Below are 13,566 nucleotides of genomic sequence, written 5' to 3'. Positions count from 1 at the left end.
GCCAACTTACTCAAAAATACAAAAGGATGTTTCTTTTCAGATTTCACTTCAGAAGTAGTTTAGTCACATGAATTTTACCTTTCTAAGAGTCAATGGCATTCCTTTCTGTAGCTTTCATCATTTTTCTTGCACTAGTAGGGTTAGTCGGTAAAACTAGGGTTTGCTAGGGTTTGCATTTCCTTTCCGCTTTCAGTTTCTTTCTGCAAGTAGATTAGCCCCCTTTGAGTTAGCTTTCATCCATCAGTTAAAAAAATGCTTCCAAGATCTCATAGAAGTTTTCTTAAGCTCCTAGCGGACTTGTGCCAGCTGATCAAGTGATAGCTGCGGCAAGAGCTAGTACTTGTGCATATAGCACCGCCGCTTCCAAGTTTGTTACGAACTACCGGGTTGATAAAATTAAAGAAGGGAGTTCCAGGAGTTGCAGCATTATTGCTACAATACTAGGGCCCACCAGGAAGGCAAGTCTAGTGTAACATCAAACCATGCTTAACCTGGTAGCTAGCCCTACCAGGTCGGGAGAGGGCTCTCTCCTTGTCAATTTCAATTAGGATATTAGCAATTAGGGCTTGAGATGACTAAATTTAATATAAATTTTAGGCTAGGTATAGTAACTCAGGGTTTCAGGTTTGATTTTTAGGTTTTGGTTTGAAATAGCAAGAGAAAGGATGATTTGGATTATGGAATCAATGTCAGTTTCTGCCAGCAAACTTGGGGCAAATTAAGTGCCATGTTTAGCCAAGTGAAGATTGTAAATGTGAGAAGTATAAGGGAGAAAGCCCACTACCCTGCAGGCATCAAACAAAGGATGGATCTACAGCAACAACTTTAGATGAAAGAGAATAACGAGGTTTCTCAACAGAGCATCTAACAATGGATGAATTCTGCTAAAACTACCATTACAGCTAACAGCAAAATCATCATGAAAGGAGCATCATTATGGATGAATTCCTAACACATCACTTAGATAACGCTGAAACAAAGGAGAACAAGATAATGTGTAAATGAATTATAGGAGAAAAAACATACTGAACATTTAAGCACCGTGATGAATTCCAGGCCTAAAGGGCAAAAACTGCTTTATTATGATATTCAATAAAACTTTACATAGTCCAAATGCTTCTTTGTTGCCAAAATCCAACCTCTACACTATGAAATTCATAAAATATATACATTTGCTCATCCTTCACTTGTGGACACAAATGAGCCTCCTTTGATATGAAAAAACTTTATGTAGCATTGGCTTTAATTTTTCACGCAAGAAAACCCACTTCGCTAATGTTTATTTTTTCACTTGATTTTTAAAACTCTGTTTTGGGCAGTTTGCTTTACATTTTGCCGTTGATGGACTAAATACTTTGGCATTTTGTTTCTTTCGCAGGAACTAGAGTGGTAGAGGCTTGGCAAGGTGACCAGGGCTGCCTCTGAGATTATTACATACAAATAAAATGAAATTACTTGAAATTTAGTAAATGAAATATAAAAAACTCTGTTTTTCTTCAAAACAGGGTTTTGAGGGAAAAATCAATCACTGAGCATGTGATTATTCAAATTATTGTTGTTGATACTTTATTTGAACTCCTCATGCACCTGCTGAACATTATTGAATGTTGACAAGACCTTATTGATGAAACCCTAGACCTAATGAGACCTAAGAACCTAAAAATGACTTTTGCAGATTTAAAGACAATAAATGACTGCAGATGATCTAGATGTATGAAAATGGGCTAGCAGGTAAAGAAAGTGAGGGAAAGTGTATAATATTCCACTACCATGAGATGATCCATGACCCTAATGGAATGCAGCTGATCGGATGAGACACCTAACATGCAATGCAACAAGAGAATTTGATCACTGATGGAGGGATGAAGATACCGACACTAACAGTTGGTAAGAACCAGAACTAAAATAGTACCTGTACTCATCGCTTATCCTATTCGGAGTATCCAACAACCTGCCATCTCTCACCATATCAGATTTATCCAACCTGTGTCTACCAAGAGACCTACTTCTACATGCCCCATTAGTTCTATCCTCATGTCCATGACTGATTTGAAGTGGCCCTTATTGTTGCAAGTCTCACGAACTTTCAAGATGTATAACATTAACCTCTGCTTGTTTCTCTTGTGCCTGTATGATTCAGTCGTTATCTACCTTACAACTCCTTATCTCTTCCTTCAAGCTTCTCAATGTGTGTGCCAAATAAGAAGAGTGCCCCAAACCACGTTTCCCATCTAATTCATAGGGAGATTCTATGTAGTCATCTTTCTAGCCATTTGGTCTCTTTCCTACAATGCATAATATTTCACATAAACCAAATCACAATAAACCAACATACCTTAGTATAATTCGGGGAGGATATATTGTCTACAAGATCATCAAATCACATGATACATGTATAACATAATTGTAACAGCGTATAGACACATAACAAGTAAGTGCATCAACGCATAAACATCATGCTAGCTAGGGTCCAATCAATAATGAAAGGTCATATCAACAATGCATACTATGACCTCATGCATGAAAACAATCATTACTCCATCATACACATTGCCACATGCAACCATCAATATTTTTGTACAACATTGCTCTACCACTCCTTGAACAAATCCAAACACCCTCATCACTCCTCAGCTCCATCCACCAAGTCCTGGACCTCCTCACACCCTTATCTCACCACCATACCCACTTCTTCACCTTTCTTCCTCCACCAAGCCTCCAAAACTCCCTTTTGGAACATCTTGTAGAAATCACAGAACATCCTGTAGAACCCCTGCAGATGTCCTGTAGAAGCTCATGAAAGCAGTTTCTTGAGATCCAATCACTGTGAAACTCTCTGGAAGGGTGCTAGGGACCCCTTAGGACCTCTTCTAACCTTCCCAACCTCCTACAAGCATTTCCTTTCACCAATCAACCTCTACAGAATAAAAAATAGTTAAAACACATGCACAATAATTCTGCCAACTTACTCAAAAATACAAAAGGATGTTTCTTTTCAGATTTCACTTCAGAAGTAGTTTAGTCACATGAATTTTACCTTTCTAAGAGTCAATGGCATTCCTTTCTGTAGCTTTCATCATTTTTCTTGCACTAGTAGGGTTAGTCAGTAAAACTAGGGTTTGCTAGGGTTTGCATTTCCTTTCCGCTTTCAGTTTCTTTCTGCAAGTAGATTAGCCCCCTTTGAGTTAGCTTTCATCCATCAGTTAAAAAAATTCTTCCAAGATCTCATAGAAGTTGGCTTAAGCTCCTAGCGGACTTGTGCCAGCTGATCAAGTGACAGCTGCGGCAAGAGCTAGTACTTGTGCATATAGCACCGCCGCTTTCAAGTTTGTTACGAACTATCGGGTTGATAAAATTAAAGAAGGGAGTTCCAGGAGTTGCAGCATTATTGCTACAATACTGGGGCCCACCAGGAAGGCAAGTCTAGTGTAACATCAAACCATGCTTAACCTGGTAGCTAGCCCTACCAGGTCGGGAGAGGGCTCTCTCCTTGTCAATTTCAATTAGGATATTAGCAATTAGGGCTTGAGATGACTAAATTTAATATAAATTTTAGGCTAGGTATAGTAACTCAAGGTTTCAGGTTTGATTTTTAGGTTTTGGTTTGAAATAGCAAGAGAAAGGATGATTTGGATTATGGAATCAATGTCAGTTTCTCCCAGCAAACTTGGGGCAAATTAAGTGCCATGTTTAGCCAAGTGAAGATTGTAAATGTGAGAAGTATAAGGGAGAAAGCCCACTACCCTGCAGGCATCAAACAAAGGATGGATCTACAGCAACAACTTTAGATGAAAGAGAATAACGAGGTTTCTCAACAGAGCATCTAACAATGGATGAATTCTGCTAAAACTACCATTACAGCTAACAGCAAAATCATCATGAAAGGAGCATCATTATGGATGAATTCCTAAAACATCACTTAGATAACGCTGAAACAAAGGAGAACAAGATAATGTGTAAATGAATTATAGGAGAAAAAACATACTGAACATTTAAGCACCGTGATGAATTACAGTCCTAAAGGGCAAAAACTGCTTTATTATGATATTCAATAAAACTTTACATAGTCCAAATGCTTCTTTGTTGCCAAAATCCAACCTCTACACTATGAAATTCATAAAATATATACATTTGCTCATCCTTCACTTGTGGACAAAAATGAGCCTCCTTTGATATGAAAAAACTTTATGTAGCATTGGCTTTAATATTTCACTCAAGAAAACCCACTTCGCTAATGTTTATTTTTTCACTTGATTTTTAAAACTCTGTTTTGGGCAGTTTGCTTTACATTTTGCCGTTGCTGGACTAAATACTTTGGCATTTTGTTTCTTTCGCAGGAACTAGAGTGGTAGAGGCTTGGCAAGGTGACCAGGGCTGCCTCTGAGATTATTACATACAAATAAAATGAAATTACTTGAAATTTAGTAAATGAAACATAAAAAACTCTGTTTTTCCTCAAAACAGGGTTTTGAGGGAAAAATCAATCACTGAGCATGTGATTATTCAAATTATTGTTGTTGATACTTTATTTGAACTCCTCATGCACCTGCTGAACATTATTGAGTGTTGACAAGACCTTATTGATGAAACCCTAGACCTAATGAGACCTAAGAACCTAAAAATGACTTTTGCAGATTTAAAGACAATAAATGACTGCAGATGATCTAGATGTATGAAAATGGGCTAGCAGGTAAAGAAAGTGAGGGAAAGTGTATAATATTCCACTACCATGAGATGATCCATGACCCTAATGGAATGCAGCTGATCGGATGAGACACCTAGCATGCAATGCAACAAGAGAATTTGATCACTGATGGAGGGATGAAGATACCGACACTAACAGTTGGTAAGAACTAGAACTAAAATAGTACCTGTACTCATCGCTTATCCTATTCGGAGTATCCAACAACCTGCCATCTCTCACCATATCAGATTTATCCAACCTGTGTCTACCAAGAGACCTACTTCTACATGCCCCATTAGTTCTATCCTCATGTCCATGACTGATTTGAAGTGGCCCTTATTGTTGCAAGTTTCACGAACTTTCAAGATGTATAACATTAACCTCTGCTTGTTTCTCTTGTGCCTGTATGATTCAGTCGTTATCTACCTTACAACTCCTTATCTCTTCCTTCAAGCTTCTCAATGTGTGTGCCAAATAAGAAGAGTGCCCCAAACCACGTTTCCCATCTAATTCATAGGGAGATTCTATGTAGTCATCTTTCTAGCCATTTGGTCTCTTTCCTACAATGCATAATATTTCACATAAACCAAATCACAATAAACCAACATACCTTAGTATAATTCGGGGAGGATATATTGTCTACAAGATCATCAAATCACATGATACATGTATAACATAATTGTAACAACGTATAGACACATAACAAGTAAGTGCATCAACGCATAAACATCATGCTAGCTAGGGTCCAATCAATAATGCAAGGTCATATCAACAATGCATACTATGACCTCATGCATGAAAACAATCATTACTCCATCATACACATTGCCACATGCAACCATCAGTATGCATAAGCAATGCCAAATGAACTACACATATGCATAAACTCATGTAGTCGAGCATAAGTGATCAATTCTTGTAATCAACCTACAAGACTGATACATGTAATAAAAACTACAAGAATGTAGCCTAACATACAAGGATGTAAGTAGGCGACATATGCAAATGACATGCATGCATGACAAATGCACACTGTCCATCTAGTCAGAGGGGAGAACCATGTTCTGATACCACTCTGCAACACCCTCCTCCCACATCTACCCAAGTAACCATGCCAACCAGTAAACATGTGACGAGAGGCTACTATGATTAGATTCAACCTCCTATGTGACCTTAAGGAAGCGGAATCAACAAAACACATCAACCAACTTATCCACATCCACAATATAACCCTCAGGAGACATGTGAGCCACTCAGACATCTTGTCCCTAGGTCCCACTATTGTTCTAGACGTCTTAGGCCTCAGTTGTTGACATGATATAGAAAAGAGAGCATCCAGAAACCCAAATTTGCTCTTAGAGGCTTGCCTACTAGCAACCAAAGACTAAATTTGTTATTGCTATGCCAATGACCCCGAGATTTAAGACACTTTTTCAGGCCGAGAGATTGGGTCACTTCCTAGAATGGAATGATAACTTAGGAAGAATAAAATAATAGGGAGACAATGATGCAAAAGCAATAAGTCGAATAATACCTTAATTGGATCTCGACTAGCCATGACAGGCATTTCATCAAACATATCACCAACATGTAACCTACAGGTGTAAACAACATAATTAAGTGTAGGGATATCATACATACTTGAGAATCGCTATGAACCATTGTTCCCTCATGTCATTTGCTGCATTATCATCTATTAGGCCATAGATACATTAGTCCATTCATTTACAAGAAAAAACATGTTTAGATCCATACATAGCTGTTGTCGTAAAACACACATATAACCAACATAATAACAAAATAAATAACCATGAAAGTATAGCTATATAGATCACATATAATCCATCAAAATATTCATAGAAATGCAAGGATAAATAAATTTTTATTAATGATGAAAAAACCAAACCTCGGATGGAAATTCAACATTCCACCCGACCATAGAATGGCTGAACCAAAATCTCTCTTCAGCGATTCACCCCCATGCGATTTTCCAAGTATGAATGTGGGACTCAAACCAAATAAATAACTAGGGCATACCGAGGCTAAACCACCTCACCCTCATTAATGGAAACTAGGCTTTATCGTAATGCACCCTGGATCACTAGGCCAACACAATGAACACATCATAGCAGGCTTTACCATGATGTCCACCCAATCACTAGTCCAAATAAGCATGGATGCAACCATATTTCTCCACCTACATCGTGAGGAATTATACTACCTCCTAGTCCCTCAAGATGTACCGCAATTCAAACTTGGATCACTAGGCCCTAAACCGAGACCTACTTTCCAGGCATTTACCGTATGTCCCAAACCCACGATTACTAGGCCCAATTGAGAGAAAAACACCTCTTGGCTTTACTGTATATCCTTCCATTCACCGACAAGGATTCCTAGCCTCACTGAGGCAACACGATCCTGGATTTACTACAACCTACAATTTGGCTCACGGGTCACTATTCCAATAGCTTTACTATGATCCACAATCCAGTTCAGGGACCACTAAGCCATGTGCTCTATCATTTGAAGATCCACTCCACTCATCTTCGAATCCATCTGACAATATAGCTCAACAAAAATATGAGAACCCCATCACATCATGGCTATCCGGAAAAGGAAAGGCTAGGGTGAAAACACTGTTACATCTGGAAAAACCCATTTCACAACAACAAAATAACCACATGCAATACCATGAATTCGAAATATAGAAAGTAAAATCCACATTCAAATCAATACCTACAATGAACCATGTTGTAGATTCTTGATCCTGCCTTTCCCTACTTGATCTTTGCTTCTTCTTGTCTTCTTTGCCTTTCTTGATCCAATTCCAAAATGCTCCAATAAAACTCTAAGTGTCCAAGAGTGAGAGAGAGGGAGAGAGAATAATGATAGAGCTCCAAAAATCAACTAACAAAAGATTATGAACTGATTCTCAGAAGCCTTTTTATGAATGAGACCTCTATTTTATTCATTTTCCATTATTTTCCTTCAATTTCCTCCCCACATGCAACCTGTGACCTTTCACCTACCATTTCTCCTAATTTCCATTATTTTCATAAATAAATGTGCCAAAAATTCCATTTTTCCTTTCCAAATCCTCAGCCATTGCCTTTTTTCAATTTCTTTAGCCATAAAGAACCAAATGAACACCCCCTAGGATGTCTTGTGCAACATTCATCTTGGAATAGGTGTCCCATCAACCGTGGTTATTATTTTTTCCTTTATTAACTTTTATTACGTGGAATCTTCACCAGGACTGTTACAAAACCCTCCCCCTTGGGGAACACCATCCTCGGTGTTAGACCACAGCAAGACTTCAACAAGACTGCTAAAAAGCAAACATACTTCCCATGGAACTTTATAACATAGCTCGATGTATTATTTACAATGATCACCCTGCTGAAAAGCAAACCAACATTATAACAACATAATACCATGACATCATAATGTCATGAAACCCATACCGCTTATTCGAGCTTTATAGCTTAGCTCATTTCGATATTTACATCCATATACATATGTACATATAGAAAAATTATCAAAGCATATACCAAAACATATACTAGGGCATATACCAAAGTCACATCAAAACACCAAGCCGAAACTACTTTGCCTCAACCGAAAAACAAGAAAGGATACATAGATTGCATCTGATCTGACATATCCCATGTAGCTTCATCAGGCGCAAAGTTCTTCCACTACACTTTAACTTTCTTGATCTCTTGGTTACGAAGTATGAGCACCTTTTTCTGCAATATACACTGAGGCTCCAACTGGAATTCTCCATCTGGTTCCACCTACAATACATGCTAGTCAATTGCATGATCAACATATTTAACATACCTCTTAAGAAATGATACATGGAAAACATCGTGAACTTTCACTCTCGGAGGTAGTGCATGTCGATAGGCTACTGGACCAATCCTCTCAATGATACTGAAGGGTCCACAAAACCATGGTGCCATCTTGGCACATGATCTAATCCACAAGAAACTCTTCTTCGGTTTGATGCACAAGTACACATGTTCCCCAACATGGAACTCCTTGAACAACCTGTTCCAATCTGCATAACTCTTCTTCCTGTCCTATGCTGCCTTTAGAATTTTCTTTATAACATGCATTTCCTATTCCATGTCTGTTAACATCTTTGGCCCAATCAACACCCTGTTAACAAAATCAATCCAACTAATGGGAGTATTGCAACTCCGCCCATACAATTCCTCAAAAAGACTCATCCTCAATGACTCCTGATAACTGTTTTTGTATGTGAATTCTACCAAAGGAAGATACTCTTCCCACTTCCATTGTTTATGCATCACATACATCCTCAACATGTCCTCCAATATCCTGTTGACCCTCTCTGTCTGTCCATCTTTCTATGGATGATAATTTTTTGTTAAAGGCCAACTCTATGCCCAAACCTACAAATAACTCCTTCAAAACTTGGAAGTGAATTCCACATCCCTGTCTGATACAATCTTCTTTGGGACACCATGCAATCTGACCACATCTCGAATGAATACTTGTGCCACATCGCTAGCTGAGAATGTAAACTTCACTGGAATGAAGTGCTCAACCTTCGTCAACCTGTTCACAACAACCATGATGGAAGCATGCTATCTCACTATCTTTGGAAGCGTTGTAATCAAGTCCATGGAAATGACCTCCCATTTCCACTTTGGAATTACGATTGGCTGTAGCAGTCCACTTGGATGTTTACACTCTACCTTCACTCGCAAAAAATCAAAACATCTAGCAACGAACTTTGCTAAATCCATCTTCAGATTTGGCCAGTAATAATATCTCTTTAATGACGTCAATGTCTTCTAATAACCTCAGTGACATGAATAAGGTTTCATATGAAACTCCCTCAAGATTGCCTTCTTGAGCCCACTTCTATCTAGCACATATATCCTATCTCTGAATCTAAGCAATCCATCCGCTGTAAGACAATAATCCATGCCTTGTTCACCTTCACCTATACCTGTACCTTTACCTATTCATGTACCTATACTCCTACCTATTCCTTTACCACTACATGTACCTATACCTTCAAGTATACCTATACCTATAATATCACATGTACATGTACCAACATCCTGTTGCAACCTATGCATAATCTCCATATACCTAACATCTTGCTGACCTGCCTACAAGAGCTATCCTGTAAGTCTGTCCCATATTAGCTCATAGCCTCCAAGTGATTTACTTGTACCTACCTGCTAAGAGCATCTACCACCATGTTCTCTTTACCTTTGATTTACCTGATCTCGAAATAAAACTCACTAATTGTGGCCAACCATCTAGCCTATTAGGCGTTCATATTGGGTTGGTCAAACAAATATCTCAACCCAATATGATCATTCATAAGTACAAAACTCCTTCCAAGAAGATAGTGCCTCCACATCTTCAATGCATGTGTGATCGTTGCTAACTCAAGATCATGTGTCAGGTAGTTCTGCTTGTGCTCTTTTAGTTTCTGGGACTCATAGAATACTGCCTATGCATCATGCATAAGGGCTCCACCAGGTCCTCACTTACAAGCATCTGTACATACTACAAACTCCTTGTCTGGATCTGCAATATGTAGCACTAGTGCATGTGTCAACAACTACTGAGGTTGCACAAAGCTAGCTTCACACTCCTCTATCCATTCAAACTTGTTACCCTTCCTCTGCGATGATGTAGTAGGATACGAAATCTGTAAGAAGACCCTGATGAACCTCCTATAATAGCCTTCCCTACCGATGAAATATCTCACCTCATCCACACTCTTAGGAGCTACCCACTCCATGATGGCCCTTATCTTCTCTAGATCTACTACAATGCCTTCCTTGGAGGCAACATGTCCTAAGTAGTGTACCTCACTCTGAAAAAAAATACACTTGTTGAACTTAGCATACAACTGATGGTCTCTCAACAGCCTCAACACTGCTACTAAATGATCAACATACTCTTCCTCCTTTGTAGAATATACTAGTATATCATCAACGAGCACAATAACAAACTTATCCAAATATGGATGCAACACACTATTCATCAAGCACATTAATGTAGTTGGAGAATTATTTAAGCCAAATGGAACAAAAACAAACTCATAATGCCCATACCTGGTCTTGAATGTAGTCTTGTAAATTTCCTCCTCTTTGATGCGTACCTGATAGTATCTCGATCTCAAGTCAATCTTGGAGAACACTATTGCTCCATTCAATTGATCAAACAAGTCATCAATCCTCAACAATGGATATTTGTTCTTGATGGTCACTTTTTTCAACCGCTTGTGTTCAATGCATAATATGAGAGTTCCATCTTTCTTCTTCACAAACAAGACTGGTGTACCCCAAGGTGATACACTTGGCCTAATGTATCCTACAAGGTTCTTTTGATGCTAGAGCTTACCCTGACACTAAGTCAATAGAAATGTCTACCTTCTTGTGTGGTGGAAACTCTGTAATGTCCTTAGGAAATACATCCCGAAACTACTGCAAAATTAGGTACCCGCTCAACACATATGCTTTCTCAACCTCCTTACCCTTACCACTAGAAATGTGTACTGCAAAAAAAATACACCCTTTCATGTAGCTATGCTTTGCTTGCATAGCTATCACCATCCTAACTAATGTGGCTTTCTTCTTACCTTGCAAGACTCTTGGTTCCCTATTGTGATCAAGCCACTCAATGGATTTTTCATAGTAGTCTACCTTGGTTCTATGAAGATACAACCTATCCATGGCCAACAAAATATTGTATGATCCCAATGGAAATACATTCATATGTGTTGTGGTAGGCATACCACTCAAATCAAATGCACATGCTCTTACCCAATGATGAACTCGCTTCTTTGTACCTGTAACCAACTTCTCTAACCAAGATTCTGCATGCAATTCCTTACTCAAGCCACACTTATCCACCAAGTCAGGACTAACATAGCTATAATTAGATCCAAGGCCAATCAAAATAGAAATAACTTGATCACAAATATTACCATCCATCTCAATGATAGATGCCAAATGGTCTACGTGCATGTTGTCCACTGCTGCATAGATACACAAAATACTTTAACCAACATCACCAACAGTCTATGCCTCCTGCGCACTATCTATTCGAGGTCTACCACCCTGATTTTGTGGACAACCTCTCTTAAGATGTTCCTGAACACATTTCCAACACTCCAACTGACTAGTACCAACCCCTCTATGTTGCTGCTGTGACTCATGTCCTTGTCTAGCTACACTAAACTTATTTTACGACTCCACATTATCTTTCTCATTTGTATTATGAGGCCTTGTTCTCTTAGGTTCCCATTTACCTTTACCTTTGCCTTTTCGCTTCCATCCTTGCTAAGATTCATTCTTACACTTTAAATGTTCATAGTAATGCTTCAATTTCCCAATAAATTCTTCAAGTGACCGATTCTCATCATACTCAATCCGATCTATAAATGTTAATGGGAAACCACTGAAAAATCGCTAAAATTTAGCCTTCTCATTAGTAAGATATGGTATAGACCTCAATAGCTCTAGAAAAATGGTCGTGTACTCTTCATCTATCATTGATCCCATCTTTAGCTCATAGAATTCTTTAGCCTTACTATCATAGTACCTTTCTAACAAGTTCTTATTCTTGAAAATCCTCTTGAACTCCCGCCAACTCAAATCATTCGTCATAATGTCTCTGACCTGCTTCACATCTTCCCAACAAATGTCTACTTTACCCTTCAAGGTGAAGATTACTACTATGGCCTTCATGTTATCTATGTAATTATGCAACTCAAACAATTTGTTCAACCTAAGTATCCAAGCCTCTACAACTTCCATCTTCTTCATATCTCCATCAAAAGTAGGTGGATTCACTTTCTTCAGCTCATCTGGTAAGTATCCCGTATCTAGTAAGGATTTTGGTGCAAAACCAAGGTTGACCGGTCCTCCTCTCTCTCCTCTAGTAGGACACATGGCCTCATGTGATTGGCTCTGATAAGAACACATGGCAGTGTTTGGTTGGCTTCGATAAGGACACATGGCAGCATCTAATTTTCGCTGATAAGGTAAAGTGGTAGTTGATGTAAACATGACATGGCAGTACGACAAGACTTTGGTAGACATATTCAACCTTATTTATTAGGCTAATGGGATAGAACCGGGTGACATGTATCACCACTAAGGAGTTGCCACGTGGAGTGATGACATCATATCGGAAGTCAACAATCGAAGGTTGAAGACATGAAAACTTTATAACGGGTGGAGTTTTGAAAATTTATGATATACAAGGGCTTCCAATAATGATTTTGTGCATGGGCATGAGAGGTCAAAGAACCAAGGGCATAGAGATGTTAACAAAGGGAGAATGATCTAAAATGATCATGAACTAAATACTGATGTAGAATTGATTAACCATTAATGATTTGAATGTTAGCTGAAGCATGCAAACCGAGGTAAAATGCTGGAGAAGAACACTTTACGACAACTGATTAAACATAAAATCGATGCATAATAGAAGTGAAAACAATAAAAACACAACGATACCAGATAGAAAATTGATGATGAAGTTCATCCCTAATGGACTACGTCTCCGGGTTTGCTTTCAGGGTGGGCGACTGTTTTTATTAGGAATGAGAAGAAAGGAGTGAATTACACATTGATTTAGTTAGGCTAAACTTGTGCATAGGTAATTCTGACCTCTGTAACTAGAAAGCTATCTGAACTAGCATTCCAACTCTTCTTACGGTTTTCAAAACCAACATTCGATGCTCCCGAAACACTGAAAACAAAATCGCCTATGTCCTCCAGAATTTTCATACAAAAGTCAAAAAACTACTCCCTTCCCTCAATGTAGGAAAATTTGTCTTTATAGGCATGAAGGTACATGAAAACCACCTTAGCTAG

The sequence above is a fragment of the Pinus tabuliformis genome, chromosome 7 (assembly GCF_031772625.1).
Source record: "Pinus tabuliformis cultivar Carrire ecotype Pingquan chromosome 7, CPIR1, whole genome shotgun sequence".
In the NCBI taxonomy this organism is placed as follows: Eukaryota; Viridiplantae; Streptophyta; class Pinopsida; order Pinales; family Pinaceae; genus Pinus; species Pinus tabuliformis.
Note: the sequence above shows the minus strand (reverse complement) of the source record.